The sequence below is a fragment of the Paroedura picta genome, chromosome 9 (assembly GCF_049243985.1).
Source record: "Paroedura picta isolate Pp20150507F chromosome 9, Ppicta_v3.0, whole genome shotgun sequence".
NCBI lineage: Eukaryota > Metazoa > Chordata > Lepidosauria > Squamata > Gekkonidae > Paroedura > Paroedura picta.
Window position 1 is genome coordinate 66,374,549 of NC_135377.1, and position 19,256 is coordinate 66,393,804.

A 19,256-nucleotide genomic window follows, 5' to 3' on the forward strand; every position below is an offset into this window, starting at 1 on the left:
ATCAGCTGTAACTGGAGTGAAGCTGTCAGCTCCTTCCTTGCACTGTGTGTCAGCTTTAGTATTACTTAGAGCATTCCTGACAGGACAGATTTAACAGGCAACCTGTTGGGGTAGCAAAGCATCTTTTCCGTAGAAGGAACTTTCTGGAGCTAGAGCATCAACACTTATGACAGGGTTCGTCAGTGTCGGGCCTGAAATGCTGCCCTATGCACCCCGACAGCCGCCAGGCAGGGGGAAAAGTTACGGAGTGCTGCGGCAAGAGGATCAGCACACCTGCCCAACTTCTTGCTGCTGCGAACCCTTGTTGAATCAGGTGCTGAGCAGGAGGTATTCTGCATGGAGCCAAATAACGCAATTTAAAAAACAACCAGTTTAGACCGCTTTATTATATTACAATCATTGTTCTGCATTGAATATAGTCTGTTGAAAAACTACATTTGCAATGTTCTCTGCATGAAACAATTCATAGCCCTGCCCCCTGTAGTTTTGCCAACTCCGCTTTGTTCTCTAATGCAGTCACTAATCTGCATAACTAAAGATCTTCTCTGCATGGCTAATAGACCATCTCAGGCAGGCAGGAGAGAAATGAATCAGTGTAAAGCATCTTTCAGAAACAACGCTTTAAAAGACGCTTAAAGCACCAAAGAGGCAGTTCACCATACAGAGCAAAATCAGTTTTGCGGAGTAAATTCACTCTTCTGTGCAGAGATCAGAAAAACAACGATGTATTTAGTGATTTTTCATCAGCTTATCCATCATGCAGAAGAGGCCCAGCTTTAGTGGATCTTTAAAAGAAACGCTTGTTGGAAATGTATCTCTCTCCCTGATCTGCAGGCCTAGAATAGCTAGTGGCTTTAAAGAGTATATAGGGCACACCTCACTTTGCAAGACTGGAGCAAGGGAGTTAATGGTCAGATGTTTTCAAGGTTATTAATTCTGTCTAAGCAGGCAGATTCTTCCTGTCCTGTAGCATTTCAACAGATAGCATCCAAAACAAACCCCACAACAGGAGAACCGATGGCTTCTCTCTTTACCCATAAAGATAGGATCAGTTCTGGTTATCCAGTGCCAGTGTGATAGGCCCTTTCTTAAAATCTCTGTGACAGATCCAGGGAACCTGCTTGGTTTTGTGATAAAAGCTTTCTCCTCAGTAACAAGATGGACTTAGGATAGCAAGTGTAAAGGCTTTGGGTTGTCGCTGTGAGGTAAGGTTGGTACTGAGCACAAAGAGGATAGAGATGACTGAAGAGGGAGATTTAATTTAAAAAACCCTGCATAGGTTTGCTTATGTACAGTTGTGTCAGGCCCATCGCCATGGTGATGCAGAAAGGGGCAGACCTCATCAATCATTTGCCATGACCCTCCAATCAGGTGTCAGTGTGAAATGTGTCACAATTCTTTCTTCTGCCAATGAGGAAGAGCATCTTCCTCCCACCTTCACAGATGAGGCTATGAGTCTTCTTCCCTTCTCCTATATCCCTTCCGGTCTTCCAATTTGCACTTTGCTTCATGCACAAAACAGTTGTTTCTGCATACTCTGAAGCACAAGACCTAGTCCTTTTTGTGCCTTAGCTTGCCCCCTCATGCCAGCCATGAATTCTTGTCATCAGCAGCATATAAGGTAGAAACTTCCTTTGGTTCCATTGTTGCTGGGAGAATACTTCATAATTTTTGATGCAGGTGGTGGTTCTCTAGACTTCTACCAACTTTGATATGCTATTTTAAAAGGAGCATCATGGAAAAGCCAGTCAGTTGGCAAGTAGTTATTCCTCCAAAAGAACACAAGGCACTAAATGGTCCCTGTGGTCACCTGGTGCTGGGCAGTGCGAGACAGAAAAAAAAGGCCTCCGAACTTGGAAGTGAAGCTGGGAGTCCTGGGAGTCCACATTCAGAGTGGTGTTAAGAATGGCGGCTTCTAATCTGGCAAGCTGGGTTTGATTCCCCACTCCTCCTCCACATGCAGCCAACTGGGTGACCTTGGGCACGCTACAGCAGGGGTAGTCAACCTGTGGTCCTCCAGATGTCCATGGACTACAATTCCTATGAGCCCCTGCCAGCAAACGCTGGCAGAGGCTCATAGGAATTGTAGTCCATGGACATCTGGAGGACCACAGGTTGACTACCCCTGCTCTACAGCACTGATAAAGCTGATAAAGCTGATAAAGCTGTCCTGACTGAGCAGTGATATCAGAGCTCTCTCAGCCTCACCCACCTCACAGGGTGTCTGTTGTGGGGAGAGGAAAGGGAAGGTGATTGTAAGCCACCTCTCCTTCCACAACAACCATGGTCTGAATTTATATTCTTCTACATAGATACATAGATACAATTTTGTCTTTTACTTGAGCACTGAACATCAGAATTAGCAAAAGCTTCCAATACATCACGCCTGGCTTTAACAAGTAAGGGACAATGTAACCACACATGTGAGACTGTTTCTCTTGCTCCAGATGTACAAGAAAATGTTCTTTCAGGGAGTGCCTTTAAGCCTTCCTGTGTATTCGGCAGTTGGAAACAAATTGGATCTTGCTAACAAAATTAAACATCTACAGCTATGCATAGAGATCAAATAGTTGACAACTGTAAAACAAATAGAGGGAATATACCTCCTATAATACATTTCCTATAAAACAATTTGTAAAATAACACATATTTTCCCTTATCCTCAGATTCATATCTCACTAAATGTGTTCGATATCTACATTGTGATTTTGTTCCTAACATTTTTTTTACCACATGATGTATGTATGTATATATACCCTCCCATCTATCTGAAATTTGAGGCGGTTCTTTTAGGAAATGAAAGAGATGAAATCCCTATAATCTTCAACCCAGTAGTGGTAGTGGAATGTGTATTTGGGCCATACTTAAATTGTGAAAGACTTTTCCCTCCTAAATCAGTGTCAGCCATGTTGGTCTGAAGCAGCAGAACTAAATTTGAGTCCAGTGGCATCTTTAAGACCAATGACGTTTTATTAAAATGTGTACACCCACTTCAGAAGGAGAAATGTGGAAGGTCATGAAAGCTTATACCTTGACTAAAACATTGTTGGGTCTTAAATGTCCAACTTTTGTTCTATTTTTTAATTTGTTTTCATTTGTTTCCTTTTGCCAAACCTACCGATAATTGATGCATTTTAAAGTTCATTGTATGTATGTATGTATGTATGTATGTATGTATGTATGTATGTATTTATTTATTTATTTATTTATTTATTTATTTATTTATTTATTATTTGAGTTGTATACCGCTATTCTCAGCTCATGGCAGTTTACAGCTTGTATAATAAAACAGTAAAATCACAATTCATAAAACAAACAACAACCCCATAAAACATCCTAATATTGCACAAATCCCAAGATGGCGGGAACACATTTAAACACTTTGGGGTAGTTGCTGCCGGTCTAGCACCTAAGCATGGCAACTAGATAGACAGATCAGAAAATGAAAGGCAGCAGAGTCCCACCCAAATTCTGTTCTCTATTTAGTATGGATGTCCTGGTCTGAATGGTGCAGACTAGGCTGATTGTCAGATCTCAGAAGCTAAGCAGGGTCGGCCCTGGTTAATATTTGAATGGGAGACCAGGAAGGAAGTCGGAGTTGCAATGCTGGGGCAAGCAATAGGAGAGCACCTCAGAACATCTCTCGCCTTGAAAACTGAAAGTGAATTGGCATAAGTTGGCTATGATTTGACAGCCATTTCTGCCTACCTACTGATAAATCATGCTGTGTTTCCTTTGTAAAGCTAACAAGTCAGATAAAAGAGTTGGCATGACCATTCAGATTGGCAGTGAAAGATGGAAGCACTATTGCCATGTGAGGCTGACCGTGTCCACCTGTACCTCTTGCTTCTCCTCTCGTAATACCTTCTTTCCCCCTCGGATTTGGACAACTCTTAGCCCAAGTCATGTTGCCAACAGTCCAATCATCCGCTTCCAAACACAACATTCAAAGAGATGAAATGCTGGAAAAACTCACTGATGTAGGAAAAAAAGATGGCAGAAAGGGGTTAATGTGCCGAAAGATCCCAAGACAGACTTGCCTTGGCCGGGGCTCTTAATGAGCATGGTTCACTGAGTTCTGCCTTAATTTTTGCCTTCAAGGAAGGGGGGTGGGGGAAGAGAATTACGAGGCTTTCTTTAGGCGAAAGGGATTTCACCTACGGCTGTGTGCTAAGTGGGGACAATACATACATGGAGGCCAACCAAGATAGATATTTTCACGCTATTTGGCACGAGCGGCTCCCCTTCTGAGGCTTATTGTCATTTGCAACAGCAGCGTTTAGACCGAACATTGTTCCTCTTTCACTCGGTGACAACAGGACAGGCTCCGGGCACCTTATTTTCTGTGCCTCAGGGAGGAAGTGACAGAAGGCCTGCCTTATTTACCTTCCTGGCTTCCCCTGTGTAATCTGGTTAATCGTGTGGTTAATCAAGGACACGGAGCATCCCGGCGCACAATGAGGGTTCTTTCATGTTGAACACAATAGGGTGCTTAAGTCATTCGACACTTCACCAAAGAGTTCCCCCACCCCTTCTTTGTTTGGTTGATGGAGAGAGTGCCTTGCCCTCCCTTCTTTCATGCTAGCATATGTTCCAGCTCCGCCCAGCTGCAGCTGGACAAGGGGGCGAGCGCTCAGGGTTTTTTTTTTTATTAGGAACCAATGAATTGATTAGTAGCCGTGCAGCGCATGTAGTCCCCACATGCATGCATATATTAGTGCTTTGTCATTGGAAATCTCCCTAGCAAGGTGACCCCAACATTCGTCTCTGCAACCCTGTAAGCCAAACGAAGTCGGCTGAAGACTGGGAGACACTGGGAAAGTGGGTTACTCTTTCTTTGCCAGACAAAGCTCCCCAAAGCTCTTTTTGGGGAGAAAAGATGTAGCAATTGTTTTACACCTGCCTGTTCCTGAATCGTTGTCCTTCCTTGACTTTAAATTAAGGATAACAGAAAGATGAAGACCTGCAAAAGCAGAAATCCTAAATTCAACCCGTACTTTGGAAAGGTGCCGTGGGTTTGGGATTGATGCATAGAGATTGAAGTCTTGCTCAATTCTCTGTTGGGAGTCATTTGACAATATAGGTCCTTTTGTTATAGCCCTGCATCAATGGGAATATTTACTTACTTATTTATATCCCATCTTTCACACCAATGGAGACCCAAGGCAGCTTACATCATTCTCCCCTCTCCTCTATTTTATCCTCACAGCTGTTGGAACATGCACGATCTGCAGGGTGCATGATTCAAGGTTTGTTTGTTTGTTTATTACACTTATTTACCGGCCTTCCCTGAGGGTGGCTTACATGAAATATAGGGGAACAGGAACATAGGAACAGTACAGTATAACTTGGTAACCACGTCAGATGAGTAACAGTAGTAACAGCAATAACAGAGAGAACAGTGAATAAAAACCTTAACATTTTAACAGTCCCATGGTTGGTTGATTAGGAGCATTTGCTTAAGGGGGGGTGAGGTTCATGGGGCCCAGTAGATGTTGTTAGTTTCAGTTGCTTTGACCTCATCCCAATGCCTGGCGGAAGAGCTCCCTTTTGCAGGCCCTGCGGAATTGATCTAGCTCCATCAGGGTCCTGATCTCCTCTGGGAGTTCATTCTACCAGGTGGGGGCCAGGACAGAGAAAGCTCTGTAACAGAGGAAATGTGTATTAATCACGGTTAGCCTAGGAACTTCCTGATATTTTTCAGATCTCGTTCAACATCCTGATTGGCTCATTGGAGACTTTCTGTTCCTTTGAGCATACTTCCTCCCAGCTTGCCTCCAGAACAAATGGACAGAATGACTGCATGCATGCAGAACAACAGATTCCCTTCACAATAAAACCTTTTTTTCCCTTTAAGATCCTAGTGCTTTGCTCTTTGTGTATTCAAACTCTGCCAACAGGGTTCTGGGTCCAGCATGAGCCTTCAGCCTGCAAAAGAAGAAATCAAGTTTTCTTGATAGGCAAACAGAAGAGGAAGCATAAAAGGGCATTTCCTGAAACACTCAGCATCATTAGATAAGCTTACCAAAACACTTACCTGATCTGGAAGGAGAGAATGAAGAGCCACTTGCTAGAGATGGGTCTGTGGCACACCATTAGAGACCTACGACTGGAAAGTGACCAGCAGGCAAAACAAAGGGCATGGGATTCTACTAAGGAATATTCACCAAAGTGTCAAATTAACACAGACAGGACTGCATTTTGCTGATGAGTTTAATGTTGTGCTGGCTTGCAATATGTAAAAATAATATCTACTAATACTTTGATCTTGTTGTACACTATGGCATATTCACACTGTGCCATATTCATCTGACTGGCATGAGTCTAGCATGGGTAGACATGGATTGTGTAACCCAACACATTGCTAATATACATTGCAGCTGGTACAAAATGCGACTGCTGGGGTCCTCACAGGAACATTTTGGAGGACCCATATCTAGCCTTTGCTGAGGAAGCTGCCAGTTGCTGTCCAGATTAGGTACAAGGTTTTGGTTTTTACTTTCAAGGTCTGGGACCACATACCTGAGGGACTGCCTGTCACCCTATGCCCCCCGCAGAGCTTTATGCTCTGTGGGTACTAACTTGCTGGTCATTCCTGGCCCCAGGGAAGCACGCCTTCTCAGTCCTGGCCCCTACCTGGTGGAATGAGCTCCCAGTCAAATTGCAGGCCCTGCGGGAGCTCTTAGCACTCCACAGGGCGTGCAAAATGGAGCTCTTCCACCAAGTCTATGGTTGAGGCCAGGGCAGGAGTAAGATCTGATCAGGGGCTCCCTGGTGTTAAGCAGCATCGGGCCACATTCCATTGATGGCCATCTCTCCTTACTCCCTTATTTAGATAGGTGTCTGGGGGGGATCGGAGAACTGGATAATACTACCATGTTTTGCTTTGTTTTTGGTTGTTGTATTTTATGTCCCGTATTGTTTTAATGGAGTTTTAGTGGGGACAATCTGTAACCCACCACGAGCCATACTTGGGAGTAGTGGGGGGGGGGGAATTTAAACAACAACAACATATCCAATGGGCATTTGGTCAGGTCTTACCTGGGTATTGTTCTCTTTGACATAACAGATGAGTTCAGATTTGTCAAAAGCGATGTGGACATTGAGAAAACGGAACCTGTGCTTGAAAGTAGGTAGAACCACTTTTCCTGTGAAGCCCCCAGATTGTGATGCTTTGTGGTCTTCAGTGTTATCATTCTGCTTCAGGTTAGCTTGTGTACTGTTGCTGTTGAACCCCTTGCACAATGGTAGAACCTTGGTTTGTCCAAAGGAGACTTTATTCTGGTGAATAAAGAAGAAACTATGAAGTAGGTAAACAGGGAACATGAAAACTAAGACCCCATCGATGGGATTTTCTGGGAATTCCAGGGATACTTAAACTCCAACATTAGGGCCTGGGATGGAGATTAAAATTCTTCTGTCCAAACTACAGAAATCCTCTTATGAGACAGATAATCTCAAAAATATGCATGCTCTGAAAGTTTGGTTAATTTTGAAATGTAGAACATCAACCAGCATTTTACTCCTAATAAAGATTCTCTCGACTCTTAGAGAGTTAAAATCACAGCACAACTGAATGCTGGGAGGAAGGTAGATCAGAAGGTACAATGGCAAGTGAGAGCAATAGCATCAGACCTCCCTTCCCCTCTTCATGTAGCTACTGTCAACTAGCATATGAACAGCTGTACATGTATAGTTTCAAGGACACTGTAGCTCGCCTGTGCTAAATTAACCAATTTAATGAGAGTAGACAGCACAGTTTGTTAAAGAAATAATGTTAAATTAAGGAGGACTGAATAGGAGACTGGGTGGCTTCATGCTTCCATCCATTACTTTTCCATAACACCTTGGGCTTCCGGCTCCACAGTCAGAAAATTCTCCGCTTCTTAGCACTGTGTTGAATAGGAGACAAGTCCCAACCATCCAATGGCTTCCTAGGTATGTTTTAGCTTCTACAACATGAATCCAGTGTTGCTTTCCATCAAGGGATCCCCATTCGGTTTAGATGAGGAAGAATGTTTGAGTCCAGTAGCGCCTTTAAGACCATCAAAGGTGTTAGCTTTGGGGGCTCACACATTTTCTCAGACATAATACACTAGGAATTGCTAGTCCATACTTAAGGTACGGGTGAAACTAGCAGTAAATTGGTAAACAGCATAATGAATTTATTTAAGAGAGGCACAGGGTGGGTAAAATTAATTGATAAAATACAGTCAGACAACATTAAAATCACTTATTAAATTAAAAGCACTTTACAACTTCCCCCAAAGATATCCACCAATTAATTGAGCATTAAGAATGACCCCTAATGTCCCAGAAGATGTTTCCCCGAGGGTGGAGTGGGATGGGGAGGCCGGCCAATGAGATGTTATTGGGTGGTATGACTCCTCACGTCAACCATAGGCCAGGTGGAATAGCTGTGCCTTGCAGGCCCTGCAGAACTGACTGAGGTCCCACTGGCCTCTGTTTTCAGTTGACAGAGCGTTCTACCAGGCCAGGCTGAAAAGGCCGTGTTCCCTGCTTGACCATCCCATTGTCTCTTGCGTGACCGACTAGCATTTCTAAGAAGGTTGCTAAGTCAGAAAGTAAGCCAGAAAGCAATGGAAGTGTCTCTCCGCCCCCCCCCCCTTCTAGAATGTTTTATGCCCAGAGAGAAAAACTTTTTAAAACACAAAGTGAAGATTTTGCCCAGCTCAACCCTCCAAAGAAAATACGTATTTCTTCACAGTGCCTGAAAAGATTAAAGAGAATTCAGACCACACTCTGAAGTCATAACTAGGTTGCATTTACGTGCCTCAGCCAGGTTTTTCCTCTCTTTTTCTCTGGAGACCCTGGCTGCTGATCTGCTCTTTGATACCTGCTTGTAAATAAATAAATCTTCTGTGTTATTTATATACAACTCCAGCCCCGGCGATCTCCATATTCTTAGTGCACACCACAAAACTTACCTCCGGGTAGCAAAGCCATTCCTAGACACTTGTTACCTTAAGAACAGTACAAGGAAGGTTTAGAGTTTGAAAGAAACCTTGCCCCCCCTCCCAAAACATAAGTAGAAAAGGCCTGCAACCCTAACTAATTAAATGTGTTTAATTTTTGTATTTAAAGTGAAACTAAGAGAGGTGACCTTATCAGTAAAATTTGGCTTATGCTTTCTTTTTTTAAGCTTAATTATTTACTCTTGGTTCCTCAGAATAAATGCTTTATAGAATCGTGGGATGTTCTACGTCTGTTTGATGAAAGCTAATAGATTTGTAAACCCTGCTTGCTTCATTTGTTTATCTGTTTGGTCTGAGAGGCCAGATTTTTACCCATATACACTGTAGAAAAACAATGCATCACAGTGACTTCATCCGTGTCTTGGAAACGAGTCTAGTTTCTGATGTAATGCCAGACTATGGTTTGGCATGCCAAGGACAAATCTGGAACACCATGTGGGCTCATACACTTCCTGCCCCTGCCCTCATCTTCTAGAATTCTCTCCAACCGCCCCTTCCTGTTTCTCAGTAAACACAACTGACCAGGTTAATTGTGGTCTGTGCTTGTCCTCCATATCAGAATGGCAATCTTCGGTTTGCAACTCCAGCTTGATTGCTGTCTTTAAGGATTTGAAAGGTTGTAACAGCAGAGGATAGGATCTTCAGGAATGGCGTATAGAGTGATACCGGCTAGATATCAAGGGGAGGGGGGATTTCATAGAGTAGTTCAGCAGTGGAATCGACTGCCTAAGGAGGTGGTGAGCTCCCCCTCACTGGCAGTCCAAGCAGCGGCTGGGCAGATGTTTTAGGCTGATCCTGCACTGAGAAGGGGGTTGGACTTGATGGCCTGTTTGGCCCCTTCCAACTGTAGGATTCTATTCTATGAAAACGGGGGTGGCCAAGGGAATGGAAAGTTACCCAGGATCAAGACAGTCTGTGTGACTCCTGTGGCACTATGAGCCAATCCTGCAGGTACTTCTCCATTCAAAACTGGTCAAAAGGGCCAACAATGACTACTACTACTACTACTACTACTACTACTACTACTACTACTACTACTACTACTACTACTTATAAGACTTAATTCTCGCTGCTTTCTAGAGACTAGTGGCAGCTTACAACATAACCCCCCATAAAATTCCCAAATAAAATCACTCTATACCAAAGATTGGCGGCCTAAAATCCCCCTTGAACAGACCTCCCAATAGGTGGGCGGGGGAAGAGTAAATATAAGACAACTGAGCCTGAGGAGGGGCCATGTTATCCCAAGCATTGGCACTGGCCTCAACCAAAGACCTGGCAGAAGAGTTCCATTATACAGGCCCAATTAGCTCACCTATGCCTTCCTACTGCATGGCTCCCATTACAGTGGGGCAAAAGGAGGCCGTGGGTGAGCAAGCACCCAGTGTTGGTACTGCTGGCCAGGGATAAGCTGAGTGGCCCCTCACTCCTGACCACGCTCACTCCTGGCCACCTGTAACTCTCCAGGGCAAGGATCCACTAGGAATTTCCCCAGTAAGTGAAATGGCCAGTCTGTCCCTGAAAGCCAGAGCCAGAAGAGAACAAGTGAACCGTAGACTTGCCCGTCATTTAATCAAGCCTTTAAAAAGGAACCTAAAAGCACTGAAGCCATAAGCAGAGATCTGTTTTGTTTTCAGTCTCTTCAACATGACTGCTGGTTTCTCCCAGTTTGACAAGCTGTGTTCGCACTTCATATAATCCAAAGGGCTGTGATCTTCTCAGAGAAAATGACGACGGAAGGCTTGTCTATACAGATTATATAAAGGAGATCACGCAATATTGAGCATTCCAAGATCATCAAGAAAAAGTGATGACGCTTATTTAAGATAAACGCAGTCACGGATTCCTATTTTCCAGCCACCAAAGTCATTACAACCATTCAGATAGAAGATTAAAGAAAGCAATGGCCCAAAGCCCTGAAATATGTTTTTTTTTTTGGGGGGGGGGAGATCAGTGTGGAGAATCTGCTTCATCTGGCATGTAAAAGGAAGAATAAGGACACTCTGAAGAACGTTGGAAAGAAGGAGAATATTGTTCCCTGGATCTAAGGAGAATACCCCTACAGGCAATTGGTGTGAGTGAAGGAAAGGTGAATATAGGTAAAGCAGGTGCCCCCAATCTTTTTCAGCCTGTGGACACCTTTGGAATTCTGACACAAGAAGGTGGGCACAGCTACAAAATGGCTGTGATGGAAGAGCTGTCCCAACAGGCCTAGCCATCCATAAAATGGCCACAACAGCTTACTTTCAGTCACTTTAATGGCCTCAGCATCTCAGTTCAAACCACAACGCTGCACAGCTTGGACTAGAGTCCCAGGCAGTTAATGAAGGATGTTCAGTGACAGACTTGTGGTAAAGTCTTAATATCCTGAAAATTAGCAGAGTGCCTGGTTTGGCAGCTGTCTGTATTCAGAATGTTTGTGGTATGAAAACAAGTGCAGCTGAGAATTACCTCCAGCCGCTGTTGACACGGTGGATGAGCCGGGTGGGAAGGAGGATGCACTTGGAGAAGCCCCCAGTGGAGTGCATGGCAAGCACAGTGACAATGTGCCACTCCTGGGGTGGGGAGGCGCAGAACTGGGGCACCTTAAAAAGCACTACGTGCAGATAGCCCGGCCTCTTTTATCCAAGCTGCCATCAGAACAACTTCCTTCCCACCCTCCCTGTTATGTTGGCTAATACTATTGTGCTTATGAATGGGGCCACTGTCTTGGAATTGCATTTCATCACAGCTGGTGGTTTGGCATGGGATGGAGCCTGTTTGGGGGACTCCTCAGGATTTGGGCCTCCTTAAGAGGTGGCAGGTCTGTGAGCAGGGCCAACCCAGAAGGGAAGGCATAGGGCTCACAGTGCCAGTTAGCCTGGGGTGGGACCAAGGGAAGTCTGCACTTCCTCTTGGCACCCCAGGTAGACACTTCCCCATATTGGGAATCCAGCGGCAGGGGGATCCGCGTTCCTGGCAGGGGAACCGGGTTGGCCCCAGGTTGCCACTGGACATTTCCCTTGAGTGGGATCCCAGCAGCAAGGGGGCCTGCATTTCTGGTGGGGGAACCAGGTGATCCTCGGTTCTTGTGGTCCGTAGTCTGCAAATCAGGCTTCCTTTCCCATGCTGCACCAACACTCCTGCGGAGTTATAATAAAGCTGTGGCCTTGTTTAAGCCAACGAAAACGTGCTCACATCTTCCTTGAGCCCAAGTTGCCCTCCTGCAAGTCAAATAAAGAAATGCACCTACTCTGTTTGTTCTATTTAAATAATATAACAACTATTTCTTAGAAAACTTCATTCTACACATAAAAAGAAAAAATGATGGTTGCTATCCTAGTTGAAGTAGCTGGATGCGGAGAGATGCTGGAGGCATCTCTGTACTCATGTTGCAAGCATGAAGGACGGAGGAGAGAGACAGAGGCAGGAAACAGGAAATTAGCTCTCTAGGGCCAGGTCAGTGAGATCAGAAAGGTGAGTGTCCTGTCTATCTCACTAACTCTATGGTAATGAGAGTTATTGTAGCTAATTGAGGCAAGAAGCATCCCACAGGACTTGAATTCCAAAAGTTAAAGGAATCTCAATCACTTTAAATTCCTCGGATTCATGGAGCCAAAAAATCAGCATTCTCAATTATTTATCAAAGCCCAGTACCATATCTGTATGGGGATTCGAGAATTTCGGGAAACACTAATATTTTTCAGATTCCCGAACCTGAAAAATAGCAGCATTTTTGTGTGCTGCTAGTTTGAAGGTAGAGGTGCTTAGTAGATCAAAAGGTACACAATTTCCTAGATCTTTTGACTGTAATCCTGAGCAGGTAGCCTAAGAAGCAAACCCCATTTTATTCAATGGGATTTAGCCCATTTTCTGGTTTCCTTGCATATGAGCTTTTAAGAATTTAACGTGTAATATTAGTCACAGGGTATATAGCATGGGAATTACAACAGTTTTTCTTCCTTACTAACAAATACTTTCCCCGCATGTTTGTACCAATATCTGTAGATGAAGGGCTATTTCATACATTTGATGAAAAAAGTTCTACCATGAAAGCTGGAAATACTACACATGTTGTTTTTTATGATTGCATAAGATTCCTTTTCGGTTTTGCCACAAAACATTAACAACAGTAAAACAAGGAACCTTTCCAAGGCAATATTCTTGTTCTAACAATATATATATTCAGTTATAATACAATTTTTAGTACATGAAGAATCAACCAGGGAATGTTAGTCAAAGACCATTCCCAAAACTTAACAGTTACTACCTGAACATAAATCAATATCCTGCCAGACTCCACTTACACACAGAAACACATTCTTAAAGGTACACTACTATTATAAAGAGGTTCTCCTAAGTCAAAACTTACAGAAAGCAAGAGGTATTTAATCCTAAAGAGGTATTTAATCCTCTAGGGATAAGTGTATCCAGTGAGTATACAAAGAAATGTTCACGCTGCCTCAGAAGTTTGTTCATGTCCATTTGGTGTCCCTGATGATGCAATTGTTCAAGTCCAAAAAATTGCAGGCTTTCTGGTGCATGTCCCATTTCTACAAAATGGTTCACCATCGGTGTATCCATGATGGACACGAACTCCGTCCTGTGACCTTGGATCTTCCATGTAAGGGTGTAAGCTGACAAGAAGAAGAGTTGGATTTTCTACCCTGCTTTTTCACTATCCGAAGGAATCTCAAAGTGATGTGCAACCGCCTCCCCTTCCTCTCCTCACAGCAGGCACCCAGTGAAGTAGTTGGGGCTGAGAGAACTCTGAGAGAACGGCTCTGTGAGAACAGTGCTAACAGGATTGTGACTAGCCCAGGCTCAACCTAGCCCAGGAGGAGGAGCAAGGAATCAAATCCAGCTCTCCAGATTGGTTACAAGCCTATACATTCCCCACATGCAATCAATTACTTTTTCTTTTCTTTCAGCTTCACCTCTCCAGCCTGTGGGGCAAAGCAGCTCAGGGTAGAAGACCAGGCTCCCAGCATTGGGGGCAGATTATTATAGAAGGCACCAAAGGATATTTGCATTGTTTAATGCTTTTACAGTACTCTTGCAATAGTGATTCTCTGCAATAAGCTCAAATTCGGTGCGTAATCTTACATGCAACTTGCCGTTAGACTCGTCTCTCTAAGGAAATTATGCATGGAAATTCCTTTTTACGAGCTTTTACTGAAACCACAACTCTGTAGCTGAGACGTCTAATGCAAGAATTCTAGCCCAAAGCTTTATCTTGGTTATATAAAGAAATTATAGGTGTGGACCAATTTCTGAATTAGCATGAAAATTTCTTTTATGTGCATATGAGAAATGCCTTTGAAACATCTTGCCAAAGGCTTTTTTCCTGTCATCTGGCTGGTATAATGGAAACATGGTCACCCCAAAAGGGGAAAAAATGATTGTAGGTCCACCTTAATCAGATTCAAAATCTTGTTCTAATGCAATTTGTCCTCATCCATTTCGGAGAAAGATAACCATTTCGGATTCACGGAGACATGTGTGGAAAATAAACGCTGCTATATGTAAATCCCTTGAGACCTTTATTTACTATATTTTACCAGTTCATAAAAAATCTAATTACATTTCAGAGGAAGTATATATTCTAATAAAAAAAAAAGCCCATTGCTTATCTCTCTGGCAGTTTTAATGTGTCCAAGTATTTCATTTATTTATTGGTATTTATTTTATTTTTATTTATTTTTAAAAAAACCCTATTTAATAATATATTTAACAGTTATTGTGCCTTCCTGCGTGTCATTCAATATGTTGACTTTTCCGGGTGAGTGTAACAGAATGTTGCGTGATCAAAAGGCCCGGGGATTCCAGGAGCACCAAGTGGCCTCGTGACCCACAAGCAACTGTGATGGCAAATCACTAAGGCATGAGAAATATGCAGAGTGAATCAATGCAGCCTGTGGTTGCCAACTTGTAGGTGGGGCCTGCGGATTTCCCAGAATTACAACTGGTTTCCAGACTACTACAAATGCCTGCTTTGGAGGGTGAAGTCTGTGGCATGGTACCCTACTCCCCAAACCCTGCCCTTCCCAGGCTCCACCCCCAAATCTCCAGAAATTTCCCATCCCAGGGTTGGCAACCAGCCTTCCCTTGACGTCTGACCCTTCCCAGGCTCCACCCCCAAATCTCCAGAAATTTCCCATCCCAGGGTTGGCAACCAGCCTTCCCTTGACGTCTGACCCTTCCCAGGCTCCACCCCCAAATCTCCAGAAATTTCCCATCCCAGGGTTGGCAACCAGCCTTCCCTTGACGCCTGTTTGCCGTGTCATTCCCAGTCCCCAGTCGGTACCAAGGTTGGCTTCTGAGGGCTAAACCAACTTGGATGAAATCATGCTCCATTTTGTTCAGTGTCGTGGCTTATCTGGAGCCTGATGTAAGCTATAAACAGACCTTCTGTTTTATGGCCCTGGGTGGGCCTGTTGCCTGGCCGCCCTTTCTATTTGACTCCCCTTCAGAACTTGGTGTCCCTTGCCTCTGCCTCCTTCCCTCCTTTCTTCTTTTCACGTTCTGGCTTCTCACCTCATCAGCGGTTTTGTTCCACGTCCACTCTTAGAATTTTTTTTCATCCCTCTTCTGAGCAGGGAACCCCACAAAGCTCTGCTGTCTCCCTCACCCCTTTCCTCCCCACACCCATAGACCATGAGCAGTCAGAGTTTTCTTTACCACAAGCACCAGTCTTTGTGTTGTGGACCCTGTTTCTAGGTTAGGGTTACCTGGAGACCAGCTGCTTTTACAATTGATCTCCAGCCAACAGTTCCCTTGGAGAATACGGCTGCTTTGAAGCATAGACTCTACGACACCGCCTCATCCCCAAACGGCCAGGTGTTTAGTTGTGGCTGGGGCAGTTACGATCAGAGGACCCCTCCTCAAAATAGCCAGAACATCAGGCTAACTCTCCCTGTCCTCCCCCCCCCCCAAGGTACAGGTTGGGGGTTCAATGAGCAGGCGGGAAGGGGAGGGGGTAGGGAATTAGAGTATACTTTTGCCGCTGGGGGATTATAATGGTTAGGGTTTTTTAAGTGTTTTATTATGGGGGTTTTATTCTATACCCTGCTACAAGCCAGGCGGTCTGGGAGTGGTGGGCAATACATTTAATATAATCATCATCATCATCATCATCATCATCATCATCATCATCATCCTCCAGGCTCCCCCCCCCAAAAAATCCAGGTATTTCCCCAGAGCTGGCAATGCTATCCTTAGACCCAGATTTACCCCCACCCCTTTCTTTCTGCAATTTTGCCTCTCTGCTTATCCCCACTTTGAAGAAGAAGAGTTAGTTTTTATACCCTCCTTTGCACTACCCAAAGGAGTCTCAAAGTGACTTACAAACACTTTCCCTTTCTCTCCCCACAACAGACAGCCTGGCCTATTCTGCCCTCACCGATTAATGCACTTTCAGTGTGCTTTTGCAGCTGGATTTTCCTGTGCAGAGCAAGAACATCTACTTTGAAAGTGCATTGAAAACACATTGTCTAGCGTGTGCAGAATGGGCTCATGTGAGGTAGGTGAGGCTGAGAGAGCTGGCTGTATGTGAAGGAGGAGTGGGGAATCAAAGCTGGTTCTCCAGATTAGAGGCCACTGTTCTTTAACCACTACACCACTGGTTCTCCCAATCTTCAACTTCCCAGCCTTCCACCCCTTATGCACCTATTGGCCTGACTACCATCTTATGCCATTAGTTGCATCTGTTTGCAGCTCCAGTTGCCAGCACTGGCCATCATTCCTGAGCAAGCTGTTGATGCACAAGTCCCTTAACCTTCCCCCCCACACATACACACACTGAAAGTTTATTTGCAGGCACAATGCTCCTTTGTTAAGAACCAGTCGTCAGGAGGCCTCTATTTAAAACAGGGGTAATTGCGAGGAATGCATGTAGCTCCTCATTGCCCAGCGTTGGATCATTTGCAGGAAAGGACTTGTGAAGGACACTTCCTTTGGTGCGCGCGCGCCTGTGTACATTCTTAGACCTCTCAGCTGCTACATCCTGTGGAGCCAGATTCATGCCTCACTTCACTTTAGTGGCCGTTTAATTTCATGCACCAAAGGATGAAGATGGCATTTGAGTAAAGGTTGACGTGTGCATGGCTACATCAAGGGGCTTTTACAATTCGTTGGCTCGGAAAGCAATAGGTGCGGACGGGGTAAAGCTAAAGTGCTGCAAAGCACGGATCTGAAGTGGGTCTCCTTCCTCTGCTTTCATAAAGGGCCTGGAATGTCGACGGCAACCTTTCCAATTAGGCTCTGTTCAGTTCCGTGTGCGAGGACAGGCCTGTAATTGGTTCGGGGTTTGATTTCCTCACCGTCTCTTATCCGCACGCAGCGCTTTCAGTTGAAGGCGTGGGCAAAATGTTAGCACACTTGGCATTTGGAAAACTCCGGGTGTAAGACAGTGGTGCTGGCAAGGGAAGGTGCGATGCAGATTTCACGAGGGGAGAGTGCATTACAGCAATTACTTCATTGGCCTGATTTCTGTCAGCCTCCCAAAGAAGGAGCCAGGAGGCCGAGGGCTCTTCAGTGCAGAAACAACACCTAGGATTACTCCTAATGAGTCACTGAAACCTGGCGCTCAGGACACAGGGCTGGAGAGCTTTTGTCTGCCTTTCCTTCACTCCCTCTGGGGGTGGGGGGCAAAAACAAAAAGGGGAAAGTACTTCCCACAGAACCTACTCGTTTGTGCTGCCTCTCAACCTGGATAGTTGAAGGAAAAAAGTTAAAACCCTCAGTTTCTACCAATATAAAAGTTATGGCATCTAATTTCTCACATAAATCGATTCATGCTGTGTATGAGTCTGCCCCTAATACCGGAGCTAACCTGATTACTTTGTCAATGTATCTGGAAAAGCGTTGCCCGTTTAGTCAGACGTGTCTACAGACATTAGGTTCCATTCCTGTGAAGAAGAAAAACGGTTGGTTATTATACTCCACTTTTCACTTCCCGAGGGAGTCTCAAAGCGGCTTACAATTACCTTTCCTTCTTCTCCCTGCAACAGGTGAGGCTGAGAGAGCTCTTGACAGAACTGCTCTATGAGAACAGCTCTAACAGGACTGTGACTAGATCAAGGTCACCCAGCTGATTGCATGTGGAGGAGCAGGGAATCAAACCCAGCTTGCCAGATTAGAAGCTACCACCCTTAACCACTACCTCAAGCAGGCCTGTCTTAACAACTATCCCAAGCAGGAGTTTGCCAGAGACATGTACTGGGGATTTGTGGGTCCTCACAAAGAATTGCCATCTCGTGTGAATTGGAAGATGTGTGGATTTTCCATGCTGGTACCACTTCCGTTCAGTGGTGGAAGCACCAAGAATTCCAGTCAGCCACCCCTGCCCTGAGGGGTCAGAAGTGAAGGGATTTATGCTGCCATTTAGCCTCAGACTTCAGAGGGGGCATGGCATAGTTAGAGAGGCAGATGGGCCAAGACACAGAACATCCTTTCTCTCTTTCTTTTTGCTGCTATCCTTTCGATGTGGAGATTGCACCTCTCAGGGAAAACATCCTTTTACTGCTGACACCTTCTCTCCACACACTGTCAGAATTCTCCATCTTGGCCCCAGGAGGGCAGGACATACTTTCCTGCATCTCCATTTGTGGTGTATACAGACCTGCCAGAGACCCAAGCATTGGGTCAAAGGTAGGTCTGTAATCCCAAGCCACCAATTGGCTCATGCGTAGATTGGTCTCCCCGCAGGAGCCAGTAGATTCGGAAGGGTTCACCGCAGCCCGATTGGATGGCACATGACAGAATCCACTAGGGATCCAATCATTAATCTTCAGCCAATCGCGTGCACCCACGTGCACCTTTTGTTCTGATTGTTCTGATATATTGGGGGAGGCGATGTTTGGGTTTTAGTACAGTTGTACCATGAGCTGAGTCACTCATTAATAAAGAGCTCTGATTAATTAAGAGCTGAAAGATTCCAGTGCCTCTGTGTTCCTTGACCCACGGATCTATCACCGTCCATCCTAGGCCACGCATTGGATAATGCACATTCAGTGAGCTTTTGCAGGTGCATTCCCCCCTGTGGAACAGGAAACTCCACTTCTAAAGTGCACTGGAATCAGACCCAGTTCCATGGATCAGACCTGGACAGGCCAGGCAAGCCCGAACTCATCAGATCTCAGAAACTAGGCAGGGTTGGTCCTGGCTAATATTTGGATGGGAGACCTCCAAGGATTTGGGTGGTAGTTCCTCCAAGGAACACTAGGGGTCATGACACAGAGGTGGGTAATGGTAAACCTCTGTTGCCTGGCTGCCAGATAA

The 19,256-nt window shown here is 44.9% G+C and overlaps 2 long non-coding RNA genes across 2 annotated transcripts; one reads left to right on the top strand and one right to left on the bottom strand.

Moving 5' to 3' along the window:
• Positions 1-1,411: 1,411 nt before the first annotated feature.
• Positions 1,412-5,834, top strand: LOC143844273 (uncharacterized). Its single transcript, XR_013233912.1, has 3 exons — positions 1,412-1,621; positions 5,210-5,249; positions 5,705-5,834. It is a non-coding gene; the product is annotated as an uncharacterized LOC143844273 (long non-coding RNA).
• Positions 5,286-15,567, bottom strand: LOC143844275 (uncharacterized). Its single transcript, XR_013233913.1, has 3 exons — positions 15,513-15,567; positions 7,042-7,281; positions 5,286-5,928 (listed from the first exon to the last, which is right to left on the bottom strand). It is a non-coding gene; the product is annotated as an uncharacterized LOC143844275 (long non-coding RNA).
• Between the last annotated feature and the right edge of the window lie 3,689 nt (positions 15,568-19,256).